The sequence below is a fragment of the Xenopus laevis genome, chromosome 9_10S (assembly GCF_017654675.1).
Source record: "Xenopus laevis strain J_2021 chromosome 9_10S, Xenopus_laevis_v10.1, whole genome shotgun sequence".
NCBI lineage: Eukaryota > Metazoa > Chordata > Amphibia > Anura > Pipidae > Xenopus > Xenopus laevis.
The window spans coordinates 104,692,229-104,713,030 of record NC_054388.1 but is presented as its reverse complement, the minus strand read 5'-3'; positions in this window follow the sequence as shown (position 1 = coordinate 104,713,030).

The following is a 20,802-nucleotide window of genomic DNA, read 5'->3' as shown; positions in this document are numbered from 1 at the left end:
GCCAAAGAACCATGACCTCGGACTCTTTTGTTAAAGGAACAGTTAAAGCCAACAAATGAAATTGGTTTAAAGAAATTAAAATATGATGCACTGTTGCCTTGCACTGGTAAAACTGGTGTGTTTGCTTTAGAAACACTACTATAGTTTAGATAAACAATCTGCTGTGTAGCCATGGGGGCAGCCATTCAAGCACAGGATACACAGTAGATAACAGATAAGTACTACTATAGTTTATATAAACAAGCTGCTGTGTAGCCATGGGGGCAGTCATTCAAGCACAGGATACACAGTAGATAACAGATAAGTACTACTATAGTTTATATAAACAAGCTGCTGTGTAGCCATGGGGGCAGTCATTCAAGCACAGGATACACAGTAGATAACAGATAAGTACTACTATAGTTTATATAAACAAGCTGCTGTGTAGCCATTGGGGCAGTCATTCAAGCACAGGATACACAGTAGATAACAGATAAGTACTACTATAGTTTATATAAACAAGCTGCTGTGCAGCCATGGGGGCAGCCATTCAAGCATAGGATACACAGTAGCTAACAGATAAGTACTACTATAGTTTATATAAACAAGTTGTTGTGTAGCCATGGGGGCAGTCATTCAAGCACAGGATACACAGTAGATAACAGATAAGTACTACTATAGTTTATATAAACAAGCTGCTGTGCAGCCATTCAAGCATAGGATACACAGTAGCTAACAGATAAGTACTACTATAGTTTATATAAACAAGCTGCTGTGTAGCCATGGGGGCAGCCATTCAAGCACAGTATACACAGTAGATAACAGATAAGTACTACTATAGTTTATATAAACAAGCTGCTGTGTAGCCATAGGGGCAGCCATTCAAGCACAGGATACACAGTAGATAACAGATAAGTACAACTATAGTTTACATAAACAAGCTGCTGTGTAGCCATGGGGGCAGCCATTCAAGCACAGGATACACATAGATAACAGATACGTACTACTATAGTTTATATAAACAAGCTGCTGTGTAGCCATGGGGGCAGCCATTCAAGCACAGGATACACAGTAGATAACAGATAAGTACAACTATAGTTTATATAAAAAAGCTGTTGTGTAGCCATGGGGGCAGCCATTCAAGCACAGGATACACATAGATAACAGATAAGTACTACTATAGTTTATATAAACAAGCTGCTGTGTAGCCATGGGGGCAGCCATTCAAGCACAGGATACACAGTAGATAACAGATAAGTACTACTATAGTTTATATAAACAAGCTGCTGTGTAGCCATGGGGGCAGCCATTCAAGCACAAGATACACAGTAGATAACATATAAGTACTACTATAGTTTATATAAACAAGCTGCTGTGTAGCCATGGGGGCAGCCATTCAAGCACAGGATACACAGTAGATAACAGATAAGTACTATCATAGTTTATATAAACAAGCTGCTGTGTAGCCATAGGGGCAGCCATTCAAGCACAGGATACACAGTAGATAACAGATAAGTACTACTATAGTTTATATAAACAAGCTGCTGTGCAACCATGGGGGTAGCCATTCAGTTTGAGAAAAGGCACAGGTTACATAGTAGATACCAGAAAAGTTCCCATTTTGTTCTACAGAGCTTATCTGTTATGTAAACATTTCCTAGCTTTGAATGGCTGCCCCCATGGCTACACAGCAGCTTGTTTATATAAACTATAGTAGTACTTATCTGTTATCTACTGTGTATCCTGAAACTTGTCTGCTCTTCCTGTTTCTGCATTTGAGGTTAATCTGTTCTCCTCCCAAAAAAACATCACCCATGTCAATTCTTCCCTGATTAAACTGACCTCTAGTGTGAATGTGTGGAACTTCAGATTGTAAGTGAACTGGCCATCAAGCCAAGGTAGAGGCTTCATTTGAATGTTATTGCATCTCTCCTATCCATAGGCACCTAATAATAAACATTTAGGGAGGTGTAGTTCCCTGCACCCTCAAAAGAGATCAACTGGTATATATTCAAATTAAAGTATAATTTTTTCCATTGGGAAGTCTTCTTTTCGTAGCCTCCAAAAAGTTCAACCTGCACCCCAGTCGTCGTCTGTTATAAATCATCTTTTAGATGGTAGCACTGTTATATTAAAGACTATGCAGGATATTAAAGGAGAACTAAAGCTTAAATAAAGAAGTAGGTTAGATATGTTGTACATTATGTTTTGTGCTTCTGTACCAGCCCAAGGCAACCACAGCCCTTTAGCAGTAAAGATCTGTGTCTCCAAAGATGCCAGAGTAGCTCCCCATCTTCTTTTCTGCTGATTCACTGCACATGCTCTGTGCTGCTGTCACTTACTGAGCTTAGGGAGCCACTCACAATATACAGTACACATAGAATAGAAATGTCACAATATAAGGCTGATTAGTAATTAATACACATAATTACTACATGGCAGCACAGAAACCAGTGCAATTAGCATCAGAATTTAATAATCAGCAAACCTGTAGCATCAGCTTATATTACAGCCAGGGAAGCTCATTTTCTGCTGGATAATTAGTGACGAGCCCTAAGCTTAGCTTCTCAACAGCTGCTCAGAGCCCACTGAGCATGTGAGTGTCACAGACACTTTCCAAGATGGTGACCCCCTGTGACAAGTGTGAAGTCCCTGGATCATTGCTGCTATTGACAAGCTGAACCTTTAGGCTAGTGCAATATATTCAGCGTGGTTCTAGCACCCACCCTCACTACCCCCTGCAGAAGCACAAAAGCGCCCGGAACACCGGGGAGCTGCCTGTTCCCAGTGCTCCCCATAGAGCGGCTGGGTGGCATGCCGCCACAAATCCGGGCCTGAACAAGTTCAGTATATAAAATATGGCATTTCTGCCCATCTCCGTTTGTAGGGTTTAGTTCTCCTTTAAGGTCGTTTTCAACAAGTGATGGAGGACAAAAGTAGAACAAAAATTGGAGAGGCAGGAAGTCAGAAATATAGAGAGTGAAAAGAATATTGTGTAATACTAGATTTCTGACCTTTCTTGGCTAATGCCATGTGGAACAGAATATATAAGCTATAAAGTGGGACAGAACCGCTACTTCATTAGATAAAGGAAGGAGAATATCATTTTTTACTTTCAAGAATTCCACTATGTCCACATTAATGGTAAAAGCACACCAAAACCTTATCACTCATATGTGAAAAAAGTTGTCATATTAAGACATACCCTTAAATCCATATGTCTCCTCCTCCCCTGTGGATAACACAGCACCCCCAGCACATGATTAAACACCTTAGGGGCCCCTAACAATAATTTTCAAATGCTAACAAACCCCCAAAACAAATATCAGGCTAATGTTCTACAGGCAGAGTATGGCACACGCAGGGAGCATAGGGCAGGCAGAGTATGGCACACAGAGGGAGCATATGGCAGGCACAGTACGGCACACACAGGGAGCATACGGCAGGTAGAGTATGGTACACACAGGCAGAGTATGACACACACAGGGAGCATAGGGCGGCAGAGTAATGCACAAACAGGGAGCATAGGGCAGGCATAGTATGGCACACACATGGAGCATAGGGCAGGCAGAGTATGACACACACAGGGAGCATAGGACAGGCAGAGTATGGTACACACAGGCAGAGTATGGCACACGCAAGGAGCATAGGGCAGGCAGAGTATGGCACACGCAGGGAGCATAGATGGGGCACAGTATGGCACAGGAGAATAGGGCAGGCAGAGTATGGTACACACAGGCAGAGAATGGCACACGCAAGGAGCATAGGGCAGGCAGAGTATGGCACATGCAGGGAGCATAGATGGGGCACAGTATGGCACAGGAGAATAGGGCAGGCAGAGTATGACACATACATGGAGCATAGGGCAGTCAGAGTATGGCACACACAGGGAACATAGGGCAGGCAGGGTATGGAACACAGGGAGCATAGGGCAGGCAGAGTATGTCACACACAGGGAGCATAGGGCAGGCAGGGTATGGAACACAGGGAGCATAGGGCAGGCAGAGTATGTCACACACAGGGAGCATAGGGCAGGCAAGGTATGGAACACAGGGAGCATAGGGCAGGCAGAGTATGTCACACACAGGCAGAGCAGGGCACACACAGGGAGCATTGGGCAGACAGAACAGAGCAGGAGACAGGGAAACCTATCAGGACCAGTCTAAGATTTACTACATACAGTGACACAGTGCTGGTGCCCCTCCAGCAGTTTGTATGAGTGTGAACAGGTGAACAATGTGGGCAGTTTCAGTCTGGGTCTCAGGCGTGAACAGTAGAGGGCTTTAGGGGTGTGCACAATAGAGGTGTTACAGATGTGAACAATACAGGGGGGATTACATGTGTGAACAATACAGGGGATTACAGTCTGAATTTGAGGTTTAAACAATGCAGGGCCAATTAATTCCCTCAATTAATATCCCTTTTAAAGACTGGAGCCCAAAACTGCACTGCATACTCCAGGTGTGGCATTACCAGGGACCTATAAAGAGGCTTTTAGGGCTTTTTGGGCTCATAACGTTAAGAATAAAGTTACATGCTTGGAGTTATTCATTGTTGTTATGATGTGCCACCTAGAATCTCATCATCTAAGGCAATATTAGCTCTGGGGGCTGCTCCATATACAGTATATTTAATTCTTATGCTTCAGGGTTTTTTTTTGCAGTGTAATGTATTGTTAACCAGAAGTAATTGGGAAATAGATTACATATATTTCAATATGTTCTCTGAAGGCAACACAAAACTAACAATTCATAGCCAGCAGGGACTTTCTGAGTAGTGTTAATGTGAAAACAATGTGCGATATAGTGAATGATTTCCTCATTCCATGACAGAATAACACACAATGTACAAAAAAAAATCTCTTGGTCTGGGTTAGTCATCCTGGAGCTGGAAAGGCACACTACTACTGGGAGGAAAAGGGGATGAGCAGATCAAACCAAACACTACAACTCATCAACCTTTTTCAACAGACCAGTGCTATCCAATGATTTTCATATAGTGTTTATTATACTAAATGTTTTGGGGGGCAAATCATAATAAAATGGTGAAGGTGTTGGAGTGCTTTGCCAGAATACCAATCTCCTAGTGGGCTCCAGCTCTAGTGGGTCAAGGAATATATCCACAAACAGCCGAAAATAGACCACTCCAACTGTGCCTTTTCGTCTCAGTCCCCTTTTAGTTTCTTGGTGCATCCGTGTCGGAGTGCTGGTACCAAATAAAGTTGCATAGGTCAAATTTTGAAAGTATGAACCGCACATCCATTAAAAGAAAATCCTTTATTATTTGGCTATCAAATTGTTAAGATTCAAATACCGCATCATTGCCTGAACTACACTAGTCCTTAATCAGAGCCTATGATTAAGGACTAGTGTAGTCCAAAACGCGTCAGGCAATGATGCGGTCTTTGATCTTAATAATTTGATAGCCAAATAATAAAGGATTTTCTTTTAATGGATGTGCGGTTCATACTTTTCACAATATCCACAAACACTTTCTAAATTCCACCATAACACTGATAATATTTCACACTTTGTTGCTGTCAGAATGGGCCAGAGATACCAGGCTGGTGGGCCATAGGAGGCACGGTCAGTGTCGGACTGGCCCACTGGTGGGCCTAGGTGTCAGTGGGCCCTCATGCTTCATGCCCTCATTTGGCCTATTTCATGGACATTCCCTATTTCTTTTTGGGAAAAAATGTGTAATAATGGAAGAATAGAGGATATTAAGTAGATATAAAAGACTAGGAGAATAAAGAGGTTGAATGAGGAGAGAAGGAAAATTGGTTTAGAAAGTGGACCCACAGTCTAAGGTTTTCTGGTGAACCCACGGTCTAAGGTTTCCTGGTGGGCCCCTGGTATCCCAGTCCAACACTAAATGGTGATGTTATCCAAAGAGCTATATGGAGTTCTTCAGCAGTCTTGGAGAGCAACATTCAGAACTTGAGTCTTCATCTGGGCCCAGTCATGCGCCGTTGCATCACCATGGTTTACCAGGAACTACTCCATCCTATACCTGGAAGTAAAAGAAAAACGTTTGGAAGGGGTTTGTTCTCAGTATCTCAAGTGTATTTTTGGACTGATTTACGGTACTTAGGTTGGAAGGTCTTCAAAAGCATCCAATATACAGTTCTATGAGCAGATACCAGAAAGAGGTCAGATCTTTTTCTGGTATCAAGAGGATGGCAGAACACTCAACAGCAGGAGACCCACAAGCAGATACCTGACTGGCCATTGAGTATGACTTAGAAAGAAAGTCTCTTGGAGGCTGAGCCTCTGCACCCTTGTACCATGACTGAATAACATGGTCATTTAGTGTGCTTCCATGCTACCATGACTTTTATCATTGCTGTCCACTTGATTGCTGCCTAATTTAATAATTGTTCCAGTACCTGGAAAAATACCTACCATGCAGGTCTGGACTCAGATTCAAAATAGGTTTCAGGAACACAGAGGCCCAAACAAACCACACAGCAGCCCGATATATAGTGAGTGTCTATGGTAACTTACAGCAGCCCCTCTGGCATTTGTCAGAACCCACAGTCTGGGCCTGCTACCATGGATACACTAAACTGCTCCATAAAAATGAATAATTTGGGTGTAGTTTGTGCCTTAGACATGAGACATGTTACTTGATACAGCATTCAATGTTTTCCCTAGCCTATGCCGTTGTAGTGCCATGTTTGATTAGTTTTCTCCATGCTCAAGGGTAGGTAGGGCCTTTTGAACCCATATAAATTAATTTTGAAATCAACTAATTAATTTCAAGTTAGACACCTAATGGTGGGACCCCAGCACCCCCACCCACAGTCTTTATACAGGAGAGCATTATTACATGTAGGGGGACCCCGAATAGGGGCCCTCTGCTGACTTTGCTCCCCCTTCCTGTTTAGTCTGTCAATGGTTAAACTGAATGATCTCAGCCAGGGCAGAGCGAATGCAAAGCTAGTGCTGGGGAACAGCCAGGGTGTAGGAGAGAGAGAGGAGCTGCTGCTGAATTTTAATGACCCATTATTATTGCATGGAAAAGGGCTTTTTTTTTTGTTTGTTTCCCTTTATCCGGTGCACAATAAAAGAATTAATTGGACAGAAAATGGCAGGGCAAAGAACTGACAAATCATTAATGGGTCCTGAATAGCTGATTGGGCGCACATTGGTGGCTGAAATTCCAACTTGACATCCCCTGCAGAATAATAAGGGGCAGCAGTCTGCAGTTTGTATGCGTTTCTAGGAAGCCCCTCGTTCTGTTTCCTGCCCGTCCTTTGCTCATTGTCTGACTCTTTAGCACTGTCTCAGCTGTGGGAGTCTGGAGTCCTTTGCAAATTAACTTGGGGTTGGGTGGGGGATGAAATCAGTGGGAAAAACAAGATGTATCCACCTTAGGTGATCCTATGGCTGGAGTAGGGACCCCCGAGACATGAGGAGTTAAAGGACTTTGCTTTTGAAGCACGGTGGGACTCAGTAGGGTGCCATCACTTGATTTCATGCTTTCAGTAGAATCCATTTTGCATGTGTATTACAGTATCATTTTAACTACCAACAAATTAGGCATGACTGAGGCTCTAAAGTTAATATAAGCAATGTATAGGCAATATATTTGTTACTCTGTGATGTCAGAGAGTATATACTATAGGGAACATTATTATACTTTACTTATATAGTGGCACAGTGGTACACAGGACTTTAAAGGCATACAAACCTACATTAAAAAAGGGGAACATCACCCCAAAACTATTTTTTTGCTTAATAAAAGAAAATATAATGAGGGGCGATCCTGGTTATATTGCTGCCCAAACTGGCTTTCGGTCTGCTGTCCCCAAGGCAATCACATTTCGGTAGAGATGCACCGAATCCCCTATTTGGGATTCGGCTGAACCCCCGAATCCTTTGTGAAAGATTTGGCCGAATACCGAACCAAATCCAAATGCAAATTAGGGGTGAGAAGGGGAAAACATTTTTAACTTCCTTGTTTTGTGACAAAAAGTCACATGATTTCCCTCTCCGCCCCTAACATGCACGGTTCGGCTGTGCAGAAGAATTCCTCCGAATTTGCTGAAAAATACAGAATCCTGGCTGAATCCCGAACCGAATCCTGGATTCGATCTGGAGGGGTTCACGTCACTAGTGCAGAGAGCGGAGTTACACTCTCTGCACTAGAAGAGCCCAATTTGCAGGTTGAAAACCGGAAAATTACCAGGAGCGGCTTTTTGCCACCCCTGGTAACTGCTGGGACGCTGCCACCCAGTTTTTCAACCTGTCTCATTTGCGCAGCACCCTTGAATATAATGCTAAGCAACTTTGCAATATGTATTCATTACCCGTTTTCACTGGTTTTAATGTTATTTGCTGTGTAACTGCTGTTGGAAATGCCCTATAAGTACTTGACACAGCTGGAATAAGATCCCTGTCCTGAAGAGCTTACTATGATATTGGTACTTACACTTACTCCCAGGGTCAGACAAGTCTGGCAGGACTCTGTTGCAGGGGCTGGTGGGGGGGGCTAGGTGTTTTGGCTGGGGCAGGGGGATCCGGGGAGGGTGTAGGGATAAAGGCCCACCCAGTCTGACGCTGCCTACTGCACTCCATGGGCACTCAATCCTAAGTGTAGCTGAGATGTGTGGTGGGCTTGAGATGTTGGTAGGTTTCTATTTTTCTTCACTGTAAATGGCAGGAGTTAGGGGGTCAATAGGTGACTCATATATGTTACATATGCACCCAAGTAGCCACAGGAAGGGGTCAGGCCCGGATTTGGCATTGATACTATTTAGTTAGGTGTTTCAACTGATACATGCTCCTTTGCAAGTTTGGTAGCAAAAGCTGATGCCCATAAAGCCCTATTAGTACTGGTGTGTGGCACCGATTATTTTTTGGGGTAAAGTCCAGAATCGAAAAGTAAACAAATAAATAGTTAAATATACAAAAAAAACAAAGCAAGAAAATGTTATTAAAAGGTGATCTCTTACCAGGGTAACCCCCAGTCCAATACAAAGAATTCAAATGTAGTAAGAGGTCATCCTGTAGTAAAGCAGTAGCCAAAAAAGTTTTATAGAAGTAAAAAAATCTTTATTAGGACATGTGTAAGCCTGACGCGTTTTGTGCATCAGGCTAGTGGTCTCCCCTGATGCACAACCCTTATAAAGGGGTATTGAACAATTAAAATGCATTACATCATGCTGGTCCTCAACCAATCGAAAGAGGCCTCGTTTAGTAGACATGGGCCAATAGAGATATGTTGCCTATTAAGCAACCTACTGAGCTTTATCCAATAGAAACATAAAGAAAGAATAGAAACATGCATCCAGTTAAATAGACATACATCTAATTAAACACAAAGTAACAAAAAGATAATATATATAAAAAAAATTAAAAAAATAGCAAAAAAATATATATAGTAGATACAAAAACATAACTGGAATCATTATAGAGTTGTACTAGACAGCAAGTTATATAAGGCAAGATTTTTTCTCAAAATTGGTAATGTTTCAAAAGAAGTATCAAAAAAATTATCAAAAAATAGGGTTGTTCAAAAAAAAAAAAATAGCTGATGCCTTCCCCTCCAAGTGCTTTACCAAGTCTGATGCTATTTTGCTCCCATATTGGTGCATAGGGCAGTTACAGTGGGTTCAGTTTAGGGTGTACCGCCAATTATGCTGGAATACTAGAGAAATTTTTGGCGATTTTCATCCAAAATATGCACTTTGCCTGTTGCTCTATGACAGTAAATAAGGCTTGTATTGGGGTACAGGGGGTTGCCTGTCCTTTGGCTAAACTCGTATTCTACTTCTCAGCGCCAGACTTTAGCTTTAAGTATATTCCCTGTATATAAAAGCAATTTAGGCAAAGCCTGCTGGAGTCGGCTGACATTATCTTGTTATTGGCAGCGGCGGAGGTTCCACAGACACAGATTGACTTGGCAATGGCTCGTAGGGAGATTTCTGTGAATCCTCGTTTCTAGGGCTGGGAATAAAAATACCATTTTGGTTCTCAAACCACATTTCATTGTTTCAAACTTTGCAACTGGATGGGATTCCCAGGCCGGCTTTGGTTATGGGTCACCAGTTTAATATTTCTACATCGGGGCAGGATAGGCAGGGAGTTGATCTGATGATGTGCCCTTGGGTATTTGGGTTGGCTCTATATCAGCTCCAAGGGCAAAGAAAACATTTAAGGGCTTTTATAAGACTGGAAAGGCACATTGGCATAAGTGCTGGGGGCATGGGGGGCACCAGACCCACCCCCAATTGGTCCCATCTAGAGGTGCCACCTACCCGGTAATTCACCGGTCTAGAAAGCAAAATACCAGCCAAGGTACAGATTTACAGGCAAATAGGGTTGCCACCTTTTCTGGAGAGAAATATGGCCTTCCTATATATTTATCTTTTTTCCCTATTAATAACATTGGGATCAGTCATCATTTTTACTGGCCAGGCCGGTAAAATACCGGCCTGGTGGCAACCCTATCGGCAATGTATTAGCCGGTAAATATGTAATCCCTATTGTTCTGTCCGCCTCAGATCTGCCCCTCTCAACTCCCCATCTCACCTAATCCAAGCACTACAGTCCCTTCCTGGCCAAACCGGCTTCAAAACTTCATGACCCCGCTGTCACGGCCGGCACCCAATACCAGAACAAGTGCCAAGCACCCTGGTCTTGGCTCGGCTTCACCAGTAGTGTGACCACCGTTGGGCTTTGGGAGGAGCCCTCAGCTTACTTGGGTGCTACCTGGACTTAACGAGGGGTACAAGGCGAGATGTTCTGGCTGGCAAAGGGGCACGGCTGTTTAGCAGAGTCTTTAGGCCGAAGGTCACGGTACAGAGGTCAAGGCAAGCGGATGGTCAGACAGGCTGGGTCGAGGCAGGCAGATAACAGAATCGTCAGGCAGGCAAGGGTCAAAACCGGGTATCAATCAGGCAAATGGGATCAGGCGAAGAGTAGTCAAAGTTCAGGCTGGGTCAATATACAGAGTTCAGAGTAGTCAGAATACAGGCAGGGTCAAACACGGATTAATCAAACAGATCTAGGTTCAGGCAACAGAAAGCACAAGGCTACGAGCACCAGAATAACAATCCTATCATGGCCAGTAAGAAAAAGCAGGAAGGTCCCTTTTAAACTTTCAAATTTCGTGCCATTGCGCGCTGACATCATCACGCCAGCGCGCATGCGCCTACTAAACCCGGAAGTGCGCGCCGCGCGCTCACTAGGCAGAACCCGGCGCATGAGAAGAGGAGCGGCCACTAGACCACCAGGGTTAGTAATATTCCTCACACCCGCCCCCAAAATGTCACAACCACGCCCCCTGCAACATCACAACACGCCCCGAAACGTCACAACTCCGCCCCTCTCTGGCTGCCCCCACCCTCTACATCACAGGCCCGTAGGGCCAGAACTAAAAGATGGCAACCCTAATCCCACTAGGTAGTGGGAGGCTCTATTAAAGATCCAGACTCTAGTGTGGGGGTACTCACAGCGCACAGTTTGCACCACTTGATATATGTGCACTCAATTGAGTGTCGTTCATTTAGTACTTAAGGGGTGGTTCACCTTTAAGTTAACTTTTAGTTTGTTATAGAATGGCCAATTCTAATTAACTTTTCAATTGGTCTTCATTATTTATTTATTTTTTACAGTTTTTTAATTATTTGCTTTCTTCTTCTGACTCTTTCCAGTTTTCAAATGGGGGGTCACTGACCCCATCTTACAAACAAATGCTCTGTAAAGGGCTGATAAAGCTGCAGACAGACCGAGTCGGCAGCTTATTGGCCTGTGTGGGGCTTCCCCAATCCCTATCTGGCCCGAAAATTGGCCAGATGTCGATCGGGCAGGGTAAAAAATCCCGTTGGATCGCGGCCGCATCTGTTCGTTGATCCCGCGATCCAACTGCCCATATTGCCTCCATTCTGATCCATTCTAATATGTGGGTATATCGGGGAGAAATACGCATGTTTGGCGATGTCGCTAAACGAGCGTATTTCTCCCCGATATGCCCACATCTCCCTGAGTATGGCCACCTTCAGTGTCGGACTGGCCCACCGGGATACCAGGAAAACCCCCCGGTGGGCCCAGGTGTCAGTGGGCCTTCTTGCTTCTAACCATTTGGCCTTTATCATGGTCATTCCCTATTTATTTCTGGGAAAAAACTGGCTTAATAATGGAAGAATAGAGTATTGTCTGTAGAGATAAGAGACTAGGAGAATAAAGAGGTTGAGTGAGGAGAGGAGGATAATAGTTTGGAAAGTGGGCCCACAGTCTAAGGTTTTCTGGTGGGCCCCTGGTATCTCAGTCCGACACTGGTCACCTTAAAGGGGTTGTTCACCTTTGTAACAAATTGACAAATCTAACAGTTCACATGAATAGAACAAACTTTTCCATAGAAATAGTTAACAGAAAAAGTACAGTTCAAGAGATATTCACCTCAGAAGTGTCCCTGTACTAATCCTTCAGTTCCACACAGACCCTGTGCTGGGAGGGGGTCACTGACCCCCAAAAACACTACAGTGTTCACTTCCTCTTCCTTATATGACATCACACATTGTACTGGCAGCTAACTTAACTCCTATTGGCTATGTCTGCTGTCAATCTGCCACTGCTTCCTGTGCTGGGGAATTTGAGCAGCATTCAGGTACTGAAAAGAAACTGTTACACGTTTGTGAGAGGGAGGGGGAGTGTGGGCTGTGTACTGCAGAGACTTCAACTGTGCAGATGGGGGGGATCGCGGTGCTTGGGACCTGGAGTTTTATGGATAATGGATCTTTCCATAATTTGGATCTTCATACCTTAAGTCTACTAGAAAATCATATAAACATTAAATAAACCCAATAGGCTGGTTTTGCTTCCAATAAGGATTAATTATATCTTAGTTGGGATCAAGTACAAGCGACTGTTTTATTATTACAGAGAAAAAGGAAATCATTTTTATAAATTTGAATTATTGGATTATAATGGATACTATGGGAGATGACACTTGTACTTTCCAGAAATATGTTATTTTGGGGGGGGGGGGTCCATGTATTATTTTGTGTATGTACCTCATAAAAAATCATTATTCAGCAGCTGACGTGACTTCCAGGACTATTTGTATGAGCTTGAGGCTTTCCAAATGAGTTGAATTTTTGTGCATGAAGTGAAATATTTTTCTGGTATAGATCCCTATATCATGAAAAATATAACTTTTTCATTTTTTGGTATTTAGAGCTCTAAATCTTGTTCCAGAAGTGGAAAAGGTAAATTACCGCCCCCCTGGGAGAGCGCACAAAATGTTCAAAAAACCTACCTGCCCTCAACACTGCTCTGCCTGTCACTTAGGGTTTCCACCTCACCCTTTTAAAACCAAACACATATGAAATCCACAGCCTGCATCGCTAATTAGCAATTCATTTAGATGCATGATACATGGCTGCACAGAAATCAGTTCAGTCTGCAGCATCTAAATGAGTTGATAATTAGCCATGCAGCCTGTGAATTTCATATTTGTTTGGTTTTAAAAGGGTGAGGTGGCAGCCCTACTGTCCCTGCTAGATGTGTAAGTTACATACGTTTCTAAGCAAGTCAGTGCTGGTTTTGTTGCAATTTTGTAAATAACTGACATTATGCTTAATGCCAAAGGTATTAAAAGATAAAAATATAGAAAAGCCAGTATTTATTCCCAGAAAAGTTTGCCCCCCTTTAGCACTACATTCAGTTTTAGTCTAGGCAGAAGGAGAGTGCCAGAATTGGGAGAACAATGTTGCTCCTTCCTTTTCTGCAGTATTTGTCTACATGGCTGTGTGATTGTTTGTTACAAGGCAGGTTTGTTTATATGCTGCGTCTGTTAACCTCTGCCATTACAATTGAGTAATCAACCAATGACCATTCAAATTATGTGACTGGTTACAGTTCACAAGCACCCAATAAATTACTAGGAGGAGGGCAGTATCAACATCCAATAGGAAACAAGTAAGGGCAAAGCCTGGGCATGATGATGTCATCATATAGGAAGTTCTTGGTGTGTCAGGTTCAAAATAGGCCACTCCCATCACTTCAGAAAACTGGTCAGAGAGACAGGAGAAGGACTGAGTTAATAGGTATAAAAATTAACTTTTACAATGGCATTTTTACTTTTTGTTATGGAAAATGGGTTTTCTAACACATTGAGAACATTGTTAGTGGTTTCCTAAGATTTGTACATTGAAGATGAACAACCCCTTTAAGGCTACAAATATATTGTTACTCCTACATTTTATTACTCATCTCTCTATTCAGGCCTCTCCTATTCACATTCCAGTCTCTTATTCAAATCAATGCATGGTTGCTTGGGTAATTTGAACCCTAGCAACCAGATTGCTTAAATTGAAAACTGCAGAGCTGCTGAATAAAAAGCTAAATAACTCAAAAACCACAAATAATAAAAAAATTAACGAAGTCTCATAATATCACTCTCTACATCGTAGGAAAAGTTAACTCAATAGTGAACAACCCTGTTGGTGGCAATTTTTTTGGCAAATCCAGCACAAGGCACAGCCCTGTACTTAAACGGGTTGTTCACCTTTAAATTAACTGTTAGTTTGATGTAGAGAGCGATATTCTGAGACAATTTGCAATTGGTTTTCATTTTTTATTATTTGTGGTTGATCTATAAATTAACTTTTAGAATGTTATAGAATGTCTAACTTTTCGATTGGCCTTTATTTTTTTTTAAATTTTTGAATAATTTGCCTTCTTCTTCTGACTCATTCCAGCTTTCAGGTGGGGGTCACTGACCCCATCTAAAAAACAAAACAAAAACAAATACCCTGTCAGGCTACACATTTATTTTTAATTAATTAATTATTGCTACTTTTTATTCCTCATCTTTCGATTCAGTCCTCTCCTATTCATATTCCAGTCTCTTATTCCAATCAATGCATGGTTGCTAGGGTTATTTGGACACTAGAAACCAGATTGCTGAAATTAAAAACCGGAGAGCTGCTGAATAAAAAGCTAAATAAATAACTCAAATAACCACAAATCATAAAAAAATTAAAACAAGTTGCAAATTGTCTCAGAATCAGTGATGGGCGAATTTGCGCCGTTTCGCTTCGCCGAAAAATTCGCGAATTTCGCGCGAAATTCGCGAAACGGCGAAAAATTCCCCCGTTTTCTCGACGCCGGCGTCCGTTTTTTCGGAAAATTTTTTTTTTGACGCCGGCGAATTTTTGCCGCGAATTTTCGCGGGCGTTTTGCGAATTTATTCGCTGGCGGCGAAACGCGCAAATTCGCCGCGAATTCGCGCCTGGCGAATAAATTCGCCCATCACTACTCAGAATATTACTCTTTACATCATACTAAGGGGCAGATTTATCAAGGGTCGAATTACGAAGTTAAAAATACTTCGAAATTCGACCATCGAATTGGAATACTTTGACTACGAATGTCGAAGTCGAAGATTTTTCATCAAATTTGGGTATTATTAATCGAACGATTCGAAGGATTTCAGCGAACGATCGAACGATTTTACTTCGGCTTCCAAAAACATAGAAAAATGCTCTAGAAGGCCCCCATAGGCTAACATCGCACTTTGGCAGGTTTAATTTGGCGAAGTATTGAAATCGAAGTTTTTTTTAAAGAGACAGTACTTCGATTATCGAATGGTCGAATATTCAAATTATTTTACTCCGAATCGAATTCGAAGTCGTAGTATCATATTCGATGGTCGAAGTATCCAAAAAATTACTTTCGAATTTCGAATTTTTTTACTTAGAAAATTCCCTAGAATTCACTTCGACCCTTGATAAATCTGCCCCTAAGAGTTTATATAAAGGTGAACAAACCCCTTCCCATCATGCCGTCACCTTTAATGGCCAATCCTAAGCAACTTTTCAATTGGTTTTCATTATTTGATAACATTTTATTTAAATTACTTGCTGCCTTCTTCTCACTCCTTCCACTTTTAAAATGGGGGTCATTGACCCCAGCAGCCAAACTACAATTCCTCTATGAAGCTACAATTTTATTGTTACGTTTTATTACTAATGTTCCTATTCAGGTCCACTCCTATTCATATACCAGTCTCACAAAAACAATCCCTGGTTGCTAAGGTAATTTAAACCCTAGCAACCAACTACCTGATAAAATTTCAAACCGGAGAGCTGCGGAACAAAAACAGGGAAACAATGAAAAACCCACAAATAATTAAAAAAAAGAGACCAGATGCAATTCAAATATCACTCATTGTATAAAACTCAAAGGGGAACAGCCCCTTTACCCTTGCGAATATGTTCAAGTACAATGGGATTTGTAGTCCAGTAATAACTGTGTAAATCTTAATTAAGTGTTGAGATTCCCCTTAAATAGGATCTTCCCTTTTAATTAAGGAAATGTGGAAATTATGAATGCAATTATAAAATAAACAGCAGCGTGTTTGTGTTTCCTTGCTGGTCGCCAGTCTCTGAGATCCCCCCATTGGACTGGGAGCCCGTGTGGAGGAGGAGGAGGAGATTGGCGTGTGAGTAAGTGGCTGGTACACACAGGGTTACAAGCTGTTGTTATTCAGTGTTTCAGCTGCGATTGTTTTTATCGTCTGTGCAACTTGGAATGAATGGTTTGGGGCTGTGTAAATCTGACGCTCCAGCTGGTTTGGGGGTGTCTGCCTTCCGGTTTCACTACCAGAATTCTCTCTCTATCCCCCACACTCATTACAAGGAATAAGTCCTGACTCCAAAGGGTGTGAACAGTTTGGGAGCCCCCCCCAATATCTCCCTCTGTGTCATTAATTCACAAATCCTACTCACTGAAGAGAAGGCTGGTTCTGAAAGCATCTAAGCAGAAAGTCCCCCCATATGTCACTGAGTTTGCACAAATACCGCTTAGATCTCTCTACTGCTGGGATACTAATCTGTAGCTCTGTCACCTCCAATGTGAGATGATGACAACTAGAAACCTGATATTTCACAGCCACATTATCCCACTCTTACTATAGGCACCATCTCTCCCTACTATACCTGCTATCCCACAGTCACACTCCCTTCCCAGAGACTATTATCCACTGTTACTATAGACACCATCTCTCCCTACTATACCTGCTATCCCACAGTCACACTCCCTTCCCAGAGACTATTATCCACTGTTACTATAGGCACCATCTCTCCCTACTATACCTGCTATCCCACAGTCACACTCCCTTCCCAGAGACAATTATCTACTGTTACTATAGGCACCATCTCTCCCTACTATAGCTGCTATCCCACAGTCACACTCCCTTCCCAGAGACTATTATCCACTGTTACTATAGGCACCATCTCTCCCTACTATACCTGCTATCCCACAGTCACACTCCCTTCCCAGAGACTATTATCCCACTGTTACTATAGACACCATCTCTCCCTACTATACCTGCTATCCCACAGTCACACTCCCTTCCCAGAGACTATTATCCCACTGTTACTATAGACACCATCTCTCCCTACTATACCTGCTATCCCACAGTCACACTCCCTTCCCAGAGACTATTATCCACTGTTACTATAGGCACCATCTCTCCCTACTATACCTGCTATCCCACAGTCACACTCCCTTCCCAGAGACTATTATCCCACTGTTACTATAGACACCATCTCTCCCTACTATACCTGCTATCCCACAGTCACACTCCCTTCCCAGAGACTTTTATCCACTGTTACTATAGACACCATCTCTCCCTACTATACCTGCTATCCCACAGTCACACTCCCTTCCCAGAGACTATTATCCACTGTTACTATAGACACCATCTCTCCCTACTATACCTGCTATCCCACAGTCACACTCCCTTCCCAGAGACTATTATCCACTGTTACTATAGACACCATCTCTCCCTACTATACCTGCTATCCCACAGTCACACTCCCTTCCCAGAGACTATTATCCACTGTTACTATAGACACCATCTCTCCCTACTATACCTGCTATCCCACAGTTACACTCCCTTCCCAGAGACTATTATCCCACTGTTACTATAGACACCATCTCTCCCTACTATACCTGCTATCCCACAGTCACACTCCCTTCCCAGAGACTATTATCCACTGTTACTATAGACACCATCTCTCCCTACTATACCTGCTATCCCACAGTCACACTCCCTTCCCAGAGACTATTATTCCACTGTTACTATAGGCACCATCTCTCCCTACTATACCTGCTATCCCACAGTCACACTCCCTTCCCAGAGACTATTATCCCACTGTTACTATAGACACCATCTCTCCCTACTATACCTGCTATCCCACAGTCACACTCCCTTCCCAGAGACTTTTATCCACTGTTACTATAGACACCATCTCTCCCTACTATACCTGCTATCCCACAGTCACACTCCCTTCCCAGAGACTATTATCCACTGTTACTATAGACACCATCTCTCCCTACTATACCTGCTATCCCACAGTCACACTCCCTTCCCAGAGACTATTATCCACTGTTACTATAGACACCATCTCTCCCTACTATACCTGCTATCCCACAGTCACACTCCCTTCCCAGAGACTATTATTCCACTGTTACTATAGGCACCATCTCTCCCTACTATACCTGCTATCCCACAGCCACAGTCTCTGACCCCTTGGATGTTGCTCCCAGTCAAAGCAAGTGCTTATTTTTTAATTCCAGGTTGGAGGCAAGTTTTGGTTACATAAAAACTATGTATATTGACAAACACAGCCTCCTCTAGGCTGCCAGTCCATACAGGGGCTACCAAATAGCCAATCACAGCCCTTCTTTGGAACCCCTGGAACCTGTGTTGCTCCCCAATACCTTTTACTAGTGATGGGCGAATTTGCGCCGTTTCGTTTCGCCGGAAAATTCGCGAATTTCGCGAAACGGCGAAAAATTCGCGAAACGGCGCCGGCGTCTCGTTTTTGACGCCGGCGCCCAATTTTGGAAGCCGGCGTCCGTTTTTCGAAAAAAAAAATTATAACCGCCGAATTTTCGCGGGAGTTTCGCAAATTTATTCGCTGGCGGCGAATCGCGCAAATTCGCCGCGAATTTGCGCCTGGCGAATAAATTCGCCCATCACTACCTTTTACATTTGAATGTGGATAAAAGGTAAAAAATAGTTGGGGATCCCGATTTTAAGTAACAATTTTAAGGAACCAAGAACAGTGAGTGTATATAGAACAGATATGATTCCCATTCAAGAATAATCTTTTTTTGAGAAGTGTTCTAATTTGCCTTTAAGTCTGTCAAATGTTAATGACCCATTATCTTTACAGACCAGATTAATTTCCGCATTAATAGAGTATTCCACGGCAGGATCACAATGGATCACATATAAAGGCTCCAATTTAGTGATGTCAAAGGCCGACACTTTGGGGAGCCGAGGTAGTTTCCAACCTGAGATGACATAAAACACAATAATAATGATGTTATTCTACTTTTATCCTAGAAACTGTCCTTGTAATTGATCAGTCACGTGCTTCGTTATCACTTAAATCACTTTGAAATCAATTGAAGCCAAGATTTGTAGAACCGGATACATATCCATATAAAGCTGACTCACTTTTATAGTGTTTCCCGTTTTGCAATCGTGGTAAGATTTCTATGCTGAATTTATGTTTGGGGATTAAAGAGAACATTAACCTCCTTTAAAATGTATTCTTTTATGCTCTCTAGGTCTAGGATAACAAGTCCCATACTTGTAATACACATGCATTCAAACTTTAGAAGGGGGGACTATAGTGCTGTTTAGGGGTTCAAGGGTTGACGTCTTTTCATCTCCCATCCACATAGAGTGGGACCTGTCCTCCCATGGCCTACAAAAACGTCCTGCCTCTGATGGCTACCGGTTTGAATGGGGAACCACCTGCTCCCACCCACACTTTACTGACCTTGCCAATAGCTAGGGATGCTCCTAGAGGTTCGTGGGTTTCAGTTTCCTAGAGCACATTTTTTTGGCAGGCATGGATTTGCAGCAAAACACGGTGACAAAATGCCCTTGACCCCAAAATATATCTTTCAAAAAAAGATGCCATGAAAAACTGCCTATTGGCTTTAATGCATTTAAATTGAAAATTTATTTTTATGGAGTTTCATGAATTCTTTGGTGAAGTTAAAGGAAAGGAGCATGGTCTGGGTGTGATGGGGTATGTTCTTGGTTTGATGGGGCATGGTCTGGATGTGATGAGGTGTGGTTTGAGTGTGATGGGGCATGGTTTGGGTGTGATGGGTGATGGTCTCAATGTAATGGGGCATGGTGTGGGTGTGATGGGATATGTTCTTGGTGTTATGTGGCATGGTCTGGGTTTGATGGGGCATGGTCTGGATGTGATGGGGCATGGTCTTGGTTTGATGAGGGCATGGTCTGGATGTGATGGGGTATGGTCTGTGTGTGATGGGGTATGTTCTTGGTTTGATGGGGCATGGTCTGGGTTTGATGGGGCATGGTCTGGATGTGATGGGGTATGGTCTGGGTATGATAGGGTATGTACTTGGTGTGATGGGCATGGCCTGGATGTGATGAGTGATGGTCTCGATGTAATGGGGCATGGTGTGGGTGTGATTCTGTATGTTCTTTGTGTTATATGGCATGGTCTGGGTTTGATGGGGCATGGTCTGGATGTGATGGGGCATGGTCTGGGTATGATGGGGTATGTTCTTGGTGAGATGGGCATGGTCTGGATGTGATGAGGCATGATTTGAGTGTGATGGGGTATGGTTTGGGTGTGACGGGATACATTCTTGGTGTGATGGGGTATGGTCTGTTTGTGATAGGGCATGGTCTTGGAGGAATAGGAATGGCTTGGGTGCAATAAGGTCATGGACATAAATTGCCCATACTTGGAGAGGACTCTCTTAGGCCAAATAGTAATTAGTCGACATGGCCCCTGTGCGTGTGGAT